Below are 12,576 nucleotides of genomic sequence, written 5' to 3' on the forward strand. Positions count from 1 at the left end.
GTGAAATGATCTCATAACAGCTTTCGCTGTAAAAATTCTCGCCCGTCTTTCTGAGGAAAAGCAGCACGAAATGTTGCCATTCGCTCAAGTGCTGCTAGCCAAAACAGTGCGTGTCTGTGTATATATATATATATATATATATATATATATATATATATATATATATATATATATATATATATATATATATATATATATATAGATAGTGTGTGTGTACGCATCTTCGTTTCCACAGATTTTAGCAATGTGGCTTTTATGTTGCTCTGAAATGACATTGGAAAGAAATAAACAGCAGTCGTGTTTTTTTCTTCGCACTGTTCTATTTTCGGAAACCGCAGGGCCAGGAAAACAGCCCACCTGCAACTTGAGACGCGAACGCACCTTTCTTCTTTCGCCCTTGTGCATCGGTAACAGCTTGATGAGGGCTAGTCTGTTCATAATTAGAGCAGATAATAAAACAACAGCGTGACAGGAACGAAGCTCTTGTCCTATCGCATTCTTTCCCTTGTTGTCCTTGTTCTCCTCGTACGTGTTTCATCCTCTGCCCTTGTGCAGTTAACCCCAAAAATCGTTTACCAGGAAGCCTAGCTTAAAATCCGTTTTTGGGGGACGCCCGTTTTCGGGAGGTTTTCATGCAAACTCGTGTTGGCATGAGTTTAGTCCATGTTGGTTGTGTCGTTTATAAACGCTAATGTCATATGCACACACACTTTGAAGCAGGGTGAGTAATTTGACTTTTTTTGGCGTTTATTTTCATACAGAGGTTGCAGAGGTTCTCGTCATAAATGTTTTGCGCGATCATGGTGCCATTTCTTTTCACCATTATAAAAGCATGGTGCACTAATTTATTTTCAACCTTTAATTTGCCCAACCACCTGGGCATTACCGTCATCAAAAGGGTGGCTTTTTTGACCAGTCTCTTGGCAAACGTGCTCTACACCATCTCCACCGACCCCGTGAGACCACGGCCCGCAGTTCAACACAACGCTAGAGCAAGCGCAGCGCGAGGTTAGCGCGCAGGCACGCTCACATGAGCGCTGCGAGCAAGAGCACGCGCACTGCTGCTCCGCAGAGCGCGAGAGGAGAACGCGCGCTCGAGCGCCTTGAAGAGCGCACGCGTAGCACGAGAAGAAAACGAGAGGGGGGAGAGAGAGAGAAAGCACGCGTAGCACGCGCGCTCGTCCAGCGAGACAGATGAACAAACCGGCGGCGGAGGGCCATGCGTCGTGCGCGAACTAAAGCGCGAACGCATAACGAGATTTCCGAAAAAGGGGGCGCTTTTCAGAAAGACGCAGCAGTGCCCCCTGGCCCAGGTTTTCTCGTCTATTGATAGCCGCATAACAGAGTTTGTTGTTTTCTAAGGCACAAAAATATTCATGTGTTACTGAGCTTTAAGCAGGAAAAAGGAATCTGTTATGACGCGAACGCCTTTGGCGTAAAACGTCTGCTTGGCCTGTACAGTGTTGCATCTGATGTATGAAACTGAGTACACATCTGGCTGTGCGACCAAAGTATACGGCTGCGTAGTGACAGCATGTATGGCTCCGCACTGCGGCTTCCCTTATATTTTATCGTGGTTTTAATTCGAACGTGTTTTTAACAACCGTCATCATGAGGACGTCTTCGGAGCCGGTTTTATGGAGCATGTTGCAGGGATATAGCTGCGCAGCCATTAAAAAAAAAAAACTCTAAGGACACTCGGAGAAGGTGGGTAACCAGCGGAGCTGACGGGCGCAAGATCGCCTTTGAGAGTTATCTAAGGGATAATCAAGGATTTCTTTCCTTATTAACCCATATATGCCCAGTGTCCTACATAGAGGACGCTTCTTTGACGCACTCTAACATCGCTATTTCTTTAGCTGATGACTAGCGCCACCTACAGCACATCAAGCAGGCCTCATTCTCAACGTGTGCAAGCCTAGACATTGCTTGCTTTCCATGCTGCAACGTGCCGACCGCTTTCTCCGGGCAAACGCGTGCTTTGTGTGAAAGACGTCATGGAGAGGAAGAAGTGCAATGTCGGTGTGCACGTGAAACGTTTCAAGGCTTAGCATACCCGCACATAGCACCCCTAATGCCCAGTGTTTTTGTTGCATTTACCTGGCAGTAAATAAAGAACTTGTGCTTTCTTTTGAGGGTAGAAGTACACTCCTTATGAAAAAAATTTTTTCTGAGTATGGGCTTATATCGGTTAAACTGCCCATTTCTTGACAGATCCCCAGAGCGACAGTGCATTACTAGCTTCTGGGCTCTGCCCTTGCATTTACCTTAAATATTTCATCGTCACAGAGCTGAGGGTGATCTGGTAGCCTCCTCACTCTGCCCATTATGTGCAGTGGATGAGACTATTTTGTCTTTATGTTGCGCTGAGGGCGTTTCCCAAAGGCATGAAAGAGCGAAGCTGGACGATTCTGAAGTCTCTGGTTGATTTTAGGTTGTTGGCTACAGCTACGTGATGCTAGGTTGTCTCTAGGTTTCTTTCAGGTTGTTGCTAGGCTTTAGCTGGGCATTGCTAGGTTGTTTGTAGGTCGCTTCTCAGCGCAGAGGTTCGAGTTAAACCACAGGCAGTCACAGATACGACACGAATGTCAAACTCCAGAGACAAACTCGCGCTGAAACCGAGCTTTCGCACCTCCCATAGATCTACGGGAACGTTGTCGTTCGCGTAGGGCTTCCATCGCTTCGGGGTCTTCTCGCAGCCGCAGTTGCCTTTCCCGTTCCCTATAGCATTCTCTCGTTGAACGTACCGCTGAAGCACTCCGTGCAGATGCTTCAGCGATGCTGAAACGTGCGGCCACGGTGTTTATCACTGGGTTAATCCCGACGGTTTATTAAAGCTCTTCTCAATTGCTAGTTACACCTGTCTAGAAATCTTAACTGGTGTTTTCCGCCCGTCTGTCGCCTTCATTTTTAGTGCACCAGCGGTGAATAGGGGGATTTGCCCAATTTTTGTGGCACATACCCGTTCATGATGAGGATAGTTTTTTGTACAGACCAAAGCTTTTACGGCCGGCCTAAACACATTCGCTGTTAAAAGTCGGTCTCACTGCAAGGGCTAAGTAATGAATGCCATAGCAACAAGTTGGAATGTTATACGAAGTAATGTTAGCAGCCGACTCCTTTAGGATCCGATCTCTCGTAGCTCTACAAAGCACTGGCGTAAGAGGATACGGCCGCTCCAATGAGCGAAGTGGTTTTCGTGCTGTCCGTCGCCTGAGCGCGAGGCGGTTTGAGCACGGCTCGCACTACAAGGGTAGGAGCCGGTGGTTACAAGGGTATCCACCGGCACCCCTTAATGCTCCTTCGCCCGACGGCGCCGACCGTCGCGTTTCATCCCTGCTTGAGCCGCGCCCGCGCAAGCTTTCACTCGCACACAGAATATACGACGTGCGGGGCGATCTTACCGATTCTGACTTTATACGGAACATCACGGCGACGGCGGCAATGCACCTCGAGTGTCAATATAATTGCTATCGCAATAAAAGCGTTACATAGAAACAGTTCAGGGAAATTCCCATAAATCATTCCGTACCGGACATTCATTCTTTGGGAACCTCTTTTCTGGTGCTCGGCGGCAGAGAAATTCCTAGTTACTTCGGGGCGATCCTCAAGACACGTTTTCTGCGGGCCATATTTCGTTAACGTATTTCTGGAAATTTCTGCTGATTTCAGCAGTAAATTAACTTCGTTTGTGTGCCACCCGAACCACGTCCGGCCGCTCGCAGTGGGTATACGCACCACCAGCAAGCGAAAACGAAATAGAAGCAGTACTTCAATTGTGCAATATATTTGCGGCTTTTTCTTCATACATTTCTTTAATTTCTTTTTTATCGTTACGTAGCATTTCATGATAGTAACCAGCACTTCAGCTACCCATATTTTTCGCTTAATACCCCAGTGTGGGTACGAGCCATGTTACATGATCATAACAATGACAATGATGCTTATTTTCGCATCAATACAGTGTAATGATGGGAAAGGCCATGCTGAATAAACTGCCTGTCTCCGCATTTGCGTTCGCAGCACTCTTGCAAGGATGCACAACACGACAATACATCGGTCAAATACAAGAATAGATGTTAGAATAGTTTTACAGGAATACATTAAATGCAGTCTTATATTCTTACACAGATAAATGCATACTGGAATATTGGCAGCGCAAACTAACAGGACACAGAAGGGGAACACAAACAAGCGCGGTCCCGTTAGTTTCCTCTGCCAATATTTCAGTATGAACCTATACCAACTAGCCCGCCTTTCAACCCTTCTGCAACAGATAAATGCAGTCGTACAGAGACTAACAAAAAAGCACGATGCGTACATTACGTTTAAATACATTTATTGTAAAAAAATGTCACAGTTTCATCGCAAGGGCGAAGCAATGAATGCGATAGCAACAAATTGTAGTGTTATACGAAGTGAGGCTGGCAGCTAACTGTTTTGTATCGGATCTCGCGTAACTACAAAACGCTGGTGTAGAGAATACGGCCGCTCCAGGAAGTGACTATGCGTTCCGGCCGCATAGTCACTTCGCGTTGAGAGCGCAGCACGTAGAAGAGTATACGAGCCGCCTGCTGTGATGGCTGTCCAGATAGCGCGCGCGCCAGCTATCGCGACCGCGCCCTAATTTTCAAAGTTCAAAGTGGCTACTCGCGCGACAACCCCCCCTCCCCCCACCTCGCCTCTTTTCATGGTCGCTAAAGGCGGGCGGGGCGTTTCCTGTCTGATTCGACGACAGGCCTTCCGAGCAGGGTTGCCAATGGTGGCTACTTTTCGCCAAATTGGCGAATTTGAGAGTCCCGTGGCGACCTAAAATTATGAATGGCGACATGGCGAATTTTTGGCGATTTTCGGCTTAGGTCTCCACTGAGTTATGCATCATAAGCTCAGTGTCTTCTCAACGAATGAGCGGCAACATTCTCTGTATTTTTATTGGTTTTAGAACCACGAGTATAATGTGCACATTACGCGTCATTCGGTACGTCCGTCCTGTAACTTGTGTGTATCTCCTCAATTCAGAAAGGGAAAATAGACAACCACCCGTTTGTAGCACGAATCCACAAGGAAAGACACGACGCGCGTAGTGTTCCTCTTCGCGTTCCACGACGCGAGGTCGGTAGCATGCCCGAGGTCGGTAGCATGCCCAACGAACGCCAACGGAACGCGATCGTGCAAGTGCTCCGGCTTCGCATTGCCTCATAGTCCCCTTTAGCGGGTGATGGTGTAATTTTTTTATTGCGATAGCAATTATATGGACAGTCTCGGCTGGATTTTGCCGTCGCCGTCATGCACCGTATATGTATAAGTATGTATATATATGTAAAAGCCCCAAAGAAAAATAATTCAGAAAAATGCTTCCGAAGCGCGGAATCGAACCAGGGACCTCTTGCTCCGCAGCGAGTGGCGCTAACCACTACGCCACGGAACGCAGGTCCGCCACGTAGCTAACGGCGAGCGTTATATACACACCCTTTACCGCTGAACGGACTCAGAGACGGCAGGCGATAATAAGCGATTCTTCATTACCAGCGATATGGCGCTAGCAGCGCGACGGGCGCATTTAAAAGTCGTCGTCGAGCTCGCTCGCTTCTTATATTTGCGCAGCGAGAACATTGCCCTTCCGTTGTCTGCTCGCGCGGTTTTCTCGCGGTGAGGGGAAGAGGAATGTTTCACGCTTTCACCGTGATGTCCGCGCTCATGTTACCGAGCGCACGAAAGTCACTTGAGCTGAAGGGACGCCGCTAAACGAACAAACAGAAGATGAGCGCGAACTATCAAGTGTCAGAGTTCGACACTTGAAGCACGCTAGTTTCCTTCGCTGCTTCGGCCGCCTTCGCAACAGGAGCGATGTTCAAACTGAGAGTATCCATTGGAGAGCCTCACTTCGTATAGCATTAGTTTCTTGCTATCGCATTCATTGCTTCGCCCTTGCGGCGAAACTGTGATTTTTTTGCTGCATCAGTTGATACACATAAGGTGTATCAAAGTCTAAACATGTATATGAATACACTGGAAACGTGGTTGGAGGACATTAATTTATCCGTCGATATCAGTTAAAGTGCTAATTTTAATTTTCCCTCAAAGTGTTCCTTTTCAAATTTCGTTGCTTTACCGACAAGACATTGTCCTTCAGGTGGATTCAGTTAGGTATTTAGGGGTCACTTATACCGAAAAACTTAATTGGAGCCCGCATATAGAAAATATGTCAGCTAAAGGAACACGCGCTTTAGGGACGCTACGTAGGCTCAGTAGTCAGCGTTCCGGTTTACGCCGTGATGTGCTCATTATGGTTTATTGTACGAATATTCTCCCTATATTAGTGTTCTGCTGCGTTTTATTGCGATAGCAATTATATGGACAGTCTCGACGGGTTTTGCCGTCGCCGTCATGTCCCGTATAAGGTCCAAATTGATAAGATTTCCCCGCGCATCGAATGTTCTACCGCGGGTAAAAGCGCGCGAGCGGGGGCGACGAACGCGGCCGAAGCAGATATAAAATGAGCCGGCCCATTTACGTCGCTCGGAGGGCGCATGCGATAACATTAACCCGCTCGGGAGGCCTGCCGTCGAAGCAGACGAGCATGAAAAGACGCGAGGGGGGGGGGGTGTCGCTCGAGCAGCAACTTTGAACTTTGATTCTAAGGGCGCGGTCGCGATCGCAGGCGCGCTGTATCTCAGGAGCCATCAGCTGGCGGCTCGTATACCCCTTCTACGTGCTGCGCTCTCACGCGAAGTGACTGCGGAAAGAGCATCTCTCCCTGGAGGGTCGTATTCCCTTACACCAGCGTTTTGTAGTTACGCGAGATCGGATACAAGAGAGTTAGCTGCCTGCCTCACTTCGTATAACACTACAATTTGTTGCTATCAAATTCATTGCTTCGCCCTTGCGGTGAAATTGTGAGATTTTTTTTTCTGGTGCACCTGCTTACAAACTTCGGCAACTGGTTCTTCTAGAACGCGAATCATTACGTTTATGTCTTGGGCTTGCTAAATTTGTCGCAAATGATATTTTATATAAAGAATCGTGCCTGCCTTGTCTTCATACACGGTTCCGCACCCTAACAGTACGAACAACCCTAAAGATATATGCATCGCCACAAAGAAGGTTGTAGTATGTCTTTATTAATCTGCCGGCATTATTTTTTAACCAGCAGTGTTCTAGATTTTGGTGTTCGCAAGTCATTTTCGCACAGAAACTATTGGAAATGTTGCAAATGCGCCTCCGTTTAGTACTTATACTAAGCAGTTCTGTACAAAAAATTACAATAGAATTTGACGATATATTTCTCAAGAATTGCAAACATTTACCCGATAGATACCTAAATGGCATTTTGTAAGAACATTTGACAAAATTTAGAAACAAACATCGTGATAGCGACTGATGCTTCAGTTTAGGAAATAAAGTAGGAGTGAGAATTGCATCATTTTCTTTGGATTGGTCTTTTTCAGTTCGGTTACCTGACTTTACGGCTGTTTTTCAAGCGCAATTACTTGCAACAATCCTATAGCTTTACACATATTACCCCTATCTATATCAGAAGCAGTCATTCTGACAGGCTGTCTGTCTGTTTGTCCTTCCTTAGCTGCACATAATTTGTCAAATGCCTTAGAAGTATTTTATTCTCTCGTCCCAGGACGCTTACGTCTTGTTCGTTTGGTGTGGGTGCCAGGTCACAAAGGATTAACCCTAAATGGATATGCGAATGGACCCGCAGTTGCATCACGTGATGTTCCCATGATTTCTATATTTCCGACGTTGGCGTTCGTCTCTATAATGCGTGATTTGAAAAGTTTGCCACGTCGGATAACTTTGCTAAATCTCCTTTGTCAACATCTGAGTTTCCTCGTCTTGATTGTCCTTGGAAAAATCGATGGTGCTCCACCAGAAGGGCAGAAATATCAATAACCAGACTACGATGCCGTGTTCCCCCACTGAACTTTTACCTACACAGGTCTAGTCTTGTGCAGTCACCTTTATGCCTGTAGTGCAACGAGAGTGAATCTCTGCATCATTTCTTTTTAACAGGCAGATTGTTTACCAATCAAAGGAAAAGACTTCTAGACGAACCCCTCAGAAAGATGGGCTTAAATTTAACACTTCAGGTGGTTCTTTCCCTTGGTGCTACCGAAACGGGCTTCAGCCACAGGAACGTTTGCGATGCCGTATGTGAGTTCCTACCTGAGACAAAACGAACTGAACGTTGACTTGAAGAAAATCCAGCAAATTCAGGGGACATGAGGAAGAAGCGAACGCACACAACGCGTCATGTCTCGTGAATTTGCTGGCTTTTCTTCAAGTAACATGAACCAACTGGGCCAGATTTCGACACTTCAGAACGTTAAGGTTTTCTAAATTGAGTTCCTTTTTGAACCATATTGGTTTCTTATTATTATTTATTTTTTCTTTGATTATAATGTTACAAGAAAACGTATGTTTACAGATATTTACAGGAAGAGACAATGGCTGAATCAATGGCGGACAGGAACCTTTGTTTGTTTGTTTGTTTGTCGCCTAAAGGAGACTGGCTCATACCCACGAGGCGGATTGGCCACACTGACAATTATGAAGGGAAACGCAAACCCTATGAAACATAAAAAAGAAAGGAGAACGAAACGCGGTGTAAGTAAAAAATGAAAGAGTTAAGACATTAAAAAAATTACACCATCTCCCACTCAAGGGAACCATGAGGGGATGCGAAGCAGCATTGGGGGCGCACACCAAGTTTCCGTTACGTTCACTCGGCGTTTCCGTTAGTGTGTGAGGTTTGTATTTAGTGCTTGTGTTATCATTACGTTGTTTTTGTGCGTTGCTTTCCGTTAGCACCGAGTGAACGAGTGGCGCGGACGTTGACGTTACAACTCATCTGAACGGGAGCGAAGCGAGAATGACGGAAGCCGACCGAGCGCACGGGCGTATATAGACATGAAATGGGGGAGGGAGAGGAGAGAGTGGGTTACAGGCTGTATTTGGCTGCGGTGTGGCTGCATCACGTGGGAGGAGAGGCTGCGCCGCGTCTGCAGCGCGGGGGAGGAGAGGAGAGAAGGCGACCGAACACCTGCGTAAAGGAGGAGAGCGTGAGAGAGAGTAGGCGCATGCGGAGTGGAGCGCGGACGCCACCACCACAACCGGACACAGCCCCGAGCAAAAGCTGCTTCGCATCTAAAAGCCGCAGCACAAAGATTGAAAAAAAAGAAATATAATACTAAAAAAACATGGTTGATCCCTCCGCCATAGGAATCGGAATAACACGAAAGTGAAACGTTCCCTTATAGAAGTAACTGAATGTTTAATGTACATTGATATAAGAGAGTTTTCACAATGTATATTGATGTCTGGCAGCTATAGCACCGTTTAACGTGGATGCACCCACTTTGATGCTTGGTAGTACATCTCCATGCCGACGACTAACATCCATGTTCAATGATTAAACAAACCCTTGTGGTAGCTGTAGTAGTTAGCGGTGAAAGCGTAATCAGAGAACGAGTTGTGATAGCCGGAAGAGCGTCGCATATTGGACGCAGAACTTCGTGGCCATCCCGCTGCATGTTAAAATGTGATTGAACACTATACTATACGGCCGAACTAGAGGGAAACGCAAAGCGCGTCGTGCCGCCCCCCGGCCGCGATTTTTCTCGGGGCAAGCGCGTGAGCGGGGAATGCGGTGTTATGAGGCAGGCGCGCGTCGCAGAGCTATTTTTGGTTTGATTAGCGTGATGCTGTGAGCGAGGCCGACGCTTTTACGACGCTTGCGTTGAGGTCGCCACCTCGCGGTGTGTTAAGGCATTGACAAAATTGCGCTTCTATTGAAAACGCGCCGAATGGGACGAACGTGTAACGCGTTGCAGGTACTAATCGCGGGAGCCACAGTAATGATGAATTACTTTACCTTACCGCTCCCAGAGGGCAACACCACCTCGCCGACCGGGAGAGTGGTATATATAAAAGGCGCGTTTGTAAAGCCTCTGGAGTCTGTGACCGTGGCGCAGTGGCTAGCGCGCCCGGCATCTATTGTTGCGGACCGAGCCGTCGTTGGTTCGATGCCCGTTGACGGAACTTTTTTTCTTTGCCATCTGATCGTGTACATTTTTTCGACGTCATTTCCGTGACGGAAATACGTCACTGAAATTTTGGTGGACCCCGGCATAAAACACTTTCGTGTTAAAAAAGAGAAAAAGGCTGATTTCAGTGGTCGGTAGCTGCAGCAGCGCAATCTTCTGGTTTCTTGAATGAATTTGTGTAACGCAGTCATAATAGCACTGCGGCTTGCCCCAAACTGATCGGCTTCAAACGACAACAGGCTAGAAGTGGAAGGAACCTGTCTATTAGCACTTCGTCGTTGTTTCTTCCCCAAACCAGGACCCTCTACTACCGTATGCCACTAACCCACTACTGAATTGTTTTAATATCGATGAGTTATTTTATAAACTAGCTATTTTAAACATATTTAGTACATAAAACAATTTAATTTATAAAACAAGGTATAGACTGTTTCGGGGCCGATCCGCCACGGTAGGTTGCGCCAGGTTACCGAGGAACAACCAACCAACAGAACAACACAAATTCATTCAGGCATCCGGAAGGCCACGCTGCTAGTGCTACCTACCACAGGAAACAATTTTTTCTACACTTTATCTGTTTCTCTTTGAATGAAAGCCTATTATGCTAAACTTATTTACGTCGTGTTTCGCAATTCTATCTTTTTTTATGCTTCATAGCGTTTAGTATCGCCTTATTGAATGCTCCTCACTCATTTACCTTTTAAATCGACAGTGTGAGTGTGGTCAATTCCCCTCGTGGGTGTGAGCCAGTTCCCGAAGGCGATAAAACAAAACAAAACAAAACCTGTGACCACCGTACCTCCCCTCTGTGCCTCTTCTGTAATCAGGAGGAAAGGAATGGTCATTTCTTCATATCCTGTCGCCGGTTCACTACACTGAGGAAAAGAATACTAGTAGCACCTCTTCGAAAGCTGGGCCCGGATTTATCAGGACTGGTTATTCTTTCTTTTGGGACCACTACTCTGGGATGCAGCCACAGGGATATTTTCTTCGGCATTGAGGAATTTGTCATTCATGTTGCTAAATTCTGCCGGCTTTAAATATTTCATTACTGATAATTGGCACTTCATATCGATAGATTAGTTAACTATCGTATCTAGGAATTATGAACTACGGAAAATATTGGAAAAATTTCCCCACTACACGGCCAACCCCCTCCATTGGGTATGTGCCAGTGCAATTGTTGTTTTCGCAAAAAATGTACCAGTGCAAATTTCATTACTTTACCGACAAGCCGTGATACCTCAGGTCGAGTCAGTTAGGTATTTAGGAGTGTGGCATACTTTTCTTCTTCTTCTGGCACGACGCACTTGGGACATAAACTAGTAGTGGGTAGTCTGCTGTGGAGAAAGAAGAAGTAGTTGGAACAATGGCGGAGATACAATAATAAACCGCGCTGTGTTTTCGGAACCGCGTTTCAATGTGCTATATTTATTGGTGACCCGGACTACGAACGCGACCTTCCATGGAGCAGCGTGAGCATCTCGACGGCCTCAGCCCTGGTACCGCTGCCACTGCACCTGGCCATGTACCCTCTTCCGGCGTTGTTGGAGGTACTACTACCTATACTACTATAAATATAGCACATTGAAACGCGGTTCCGAAAACACAGCGCGGTTTATTATTGTATCTCCGCCATTGTTCCAACTACTTCTTCTTTCTCCACAGCAGACTACCCACTACTAGTTTATGTCCCAAGTGCGTCGTGCCAGAAGAAGAAGAAAAGTATGCCACAGGAGTAACCTATACTGACAAACTTGACTGGAGACCCCATATAGAAAACATGGCTACTAAGGGAGCACGCGCAGTAGGGATGCTGCGTAGGCTCAGCAATAAACGTGCCGGTTTGCGCAGAGACGTGCTCGTCATGATTTATTGCATGTACATTCGACCAATACTAGAATTCGGCTGCGTTTTGTTTTCTGGCGCTCCGGCTTATAAAGTTCGACCATTAGTTTTGTTAGAACGTGAATCATTACGATTATGTCTGGGGCTACCAAAATTTGTTGCAAACAATATTCTATACGAAGAATCACGCCTGCCGTCTCTTATCAAAAGATTTCATATTTTAACAGTACGTACATTCCTAAAAATCTATGCTTCTCCACAGAGGAGGTCACAGTATGTCTTCATTAACCAGCAAGACTCATTTTTTAAACACCAATGGTCTAGATTACGTTGCCCCCAGGTCATTTTTACACAGAGACTCTTGGACCCATTAAAAGTTCACCTCTGGGAAGTACAGATACTCAGCACTGTAGAAACAATTAGGATTGAATTTGATGATATATATCCGAAGAACGCGAAAAATTTACCATATAAATATCTAAATTGCATTTTGGAAGATCATTTGGCCTCTTTAGAAACAAACACTGTGATAGCGACTGATGCTTCCGTTTGTGAAGAGAAGGCAGGTGTGGGAATTGTATCATTTTCTCTAGACTGGTCATTCTCGATTCGGTTACCGGACTTCACCCCTATTTACCAGGCTGAATTGCTGGCAATAGTCCTAGCATTG

The sequence above is a fragment of the Rhipicephalus sanguineus genome, chromosome 11, assembly GCF_013339695.2.
Source record: "Rhipicephalus sanguineus isolate Rsan-2018 chromosome 11, BIME_Rsan_1.4, whole genome shotgun sequence".
NCBI classification, from domain to species: domain Eukaryota; kingdom Metazoa; phylum Arthropoda; class Arachnida; order Ixodida; family Ixodidae; genus Rhipicephalus; species Rhipicephalus sanguineus.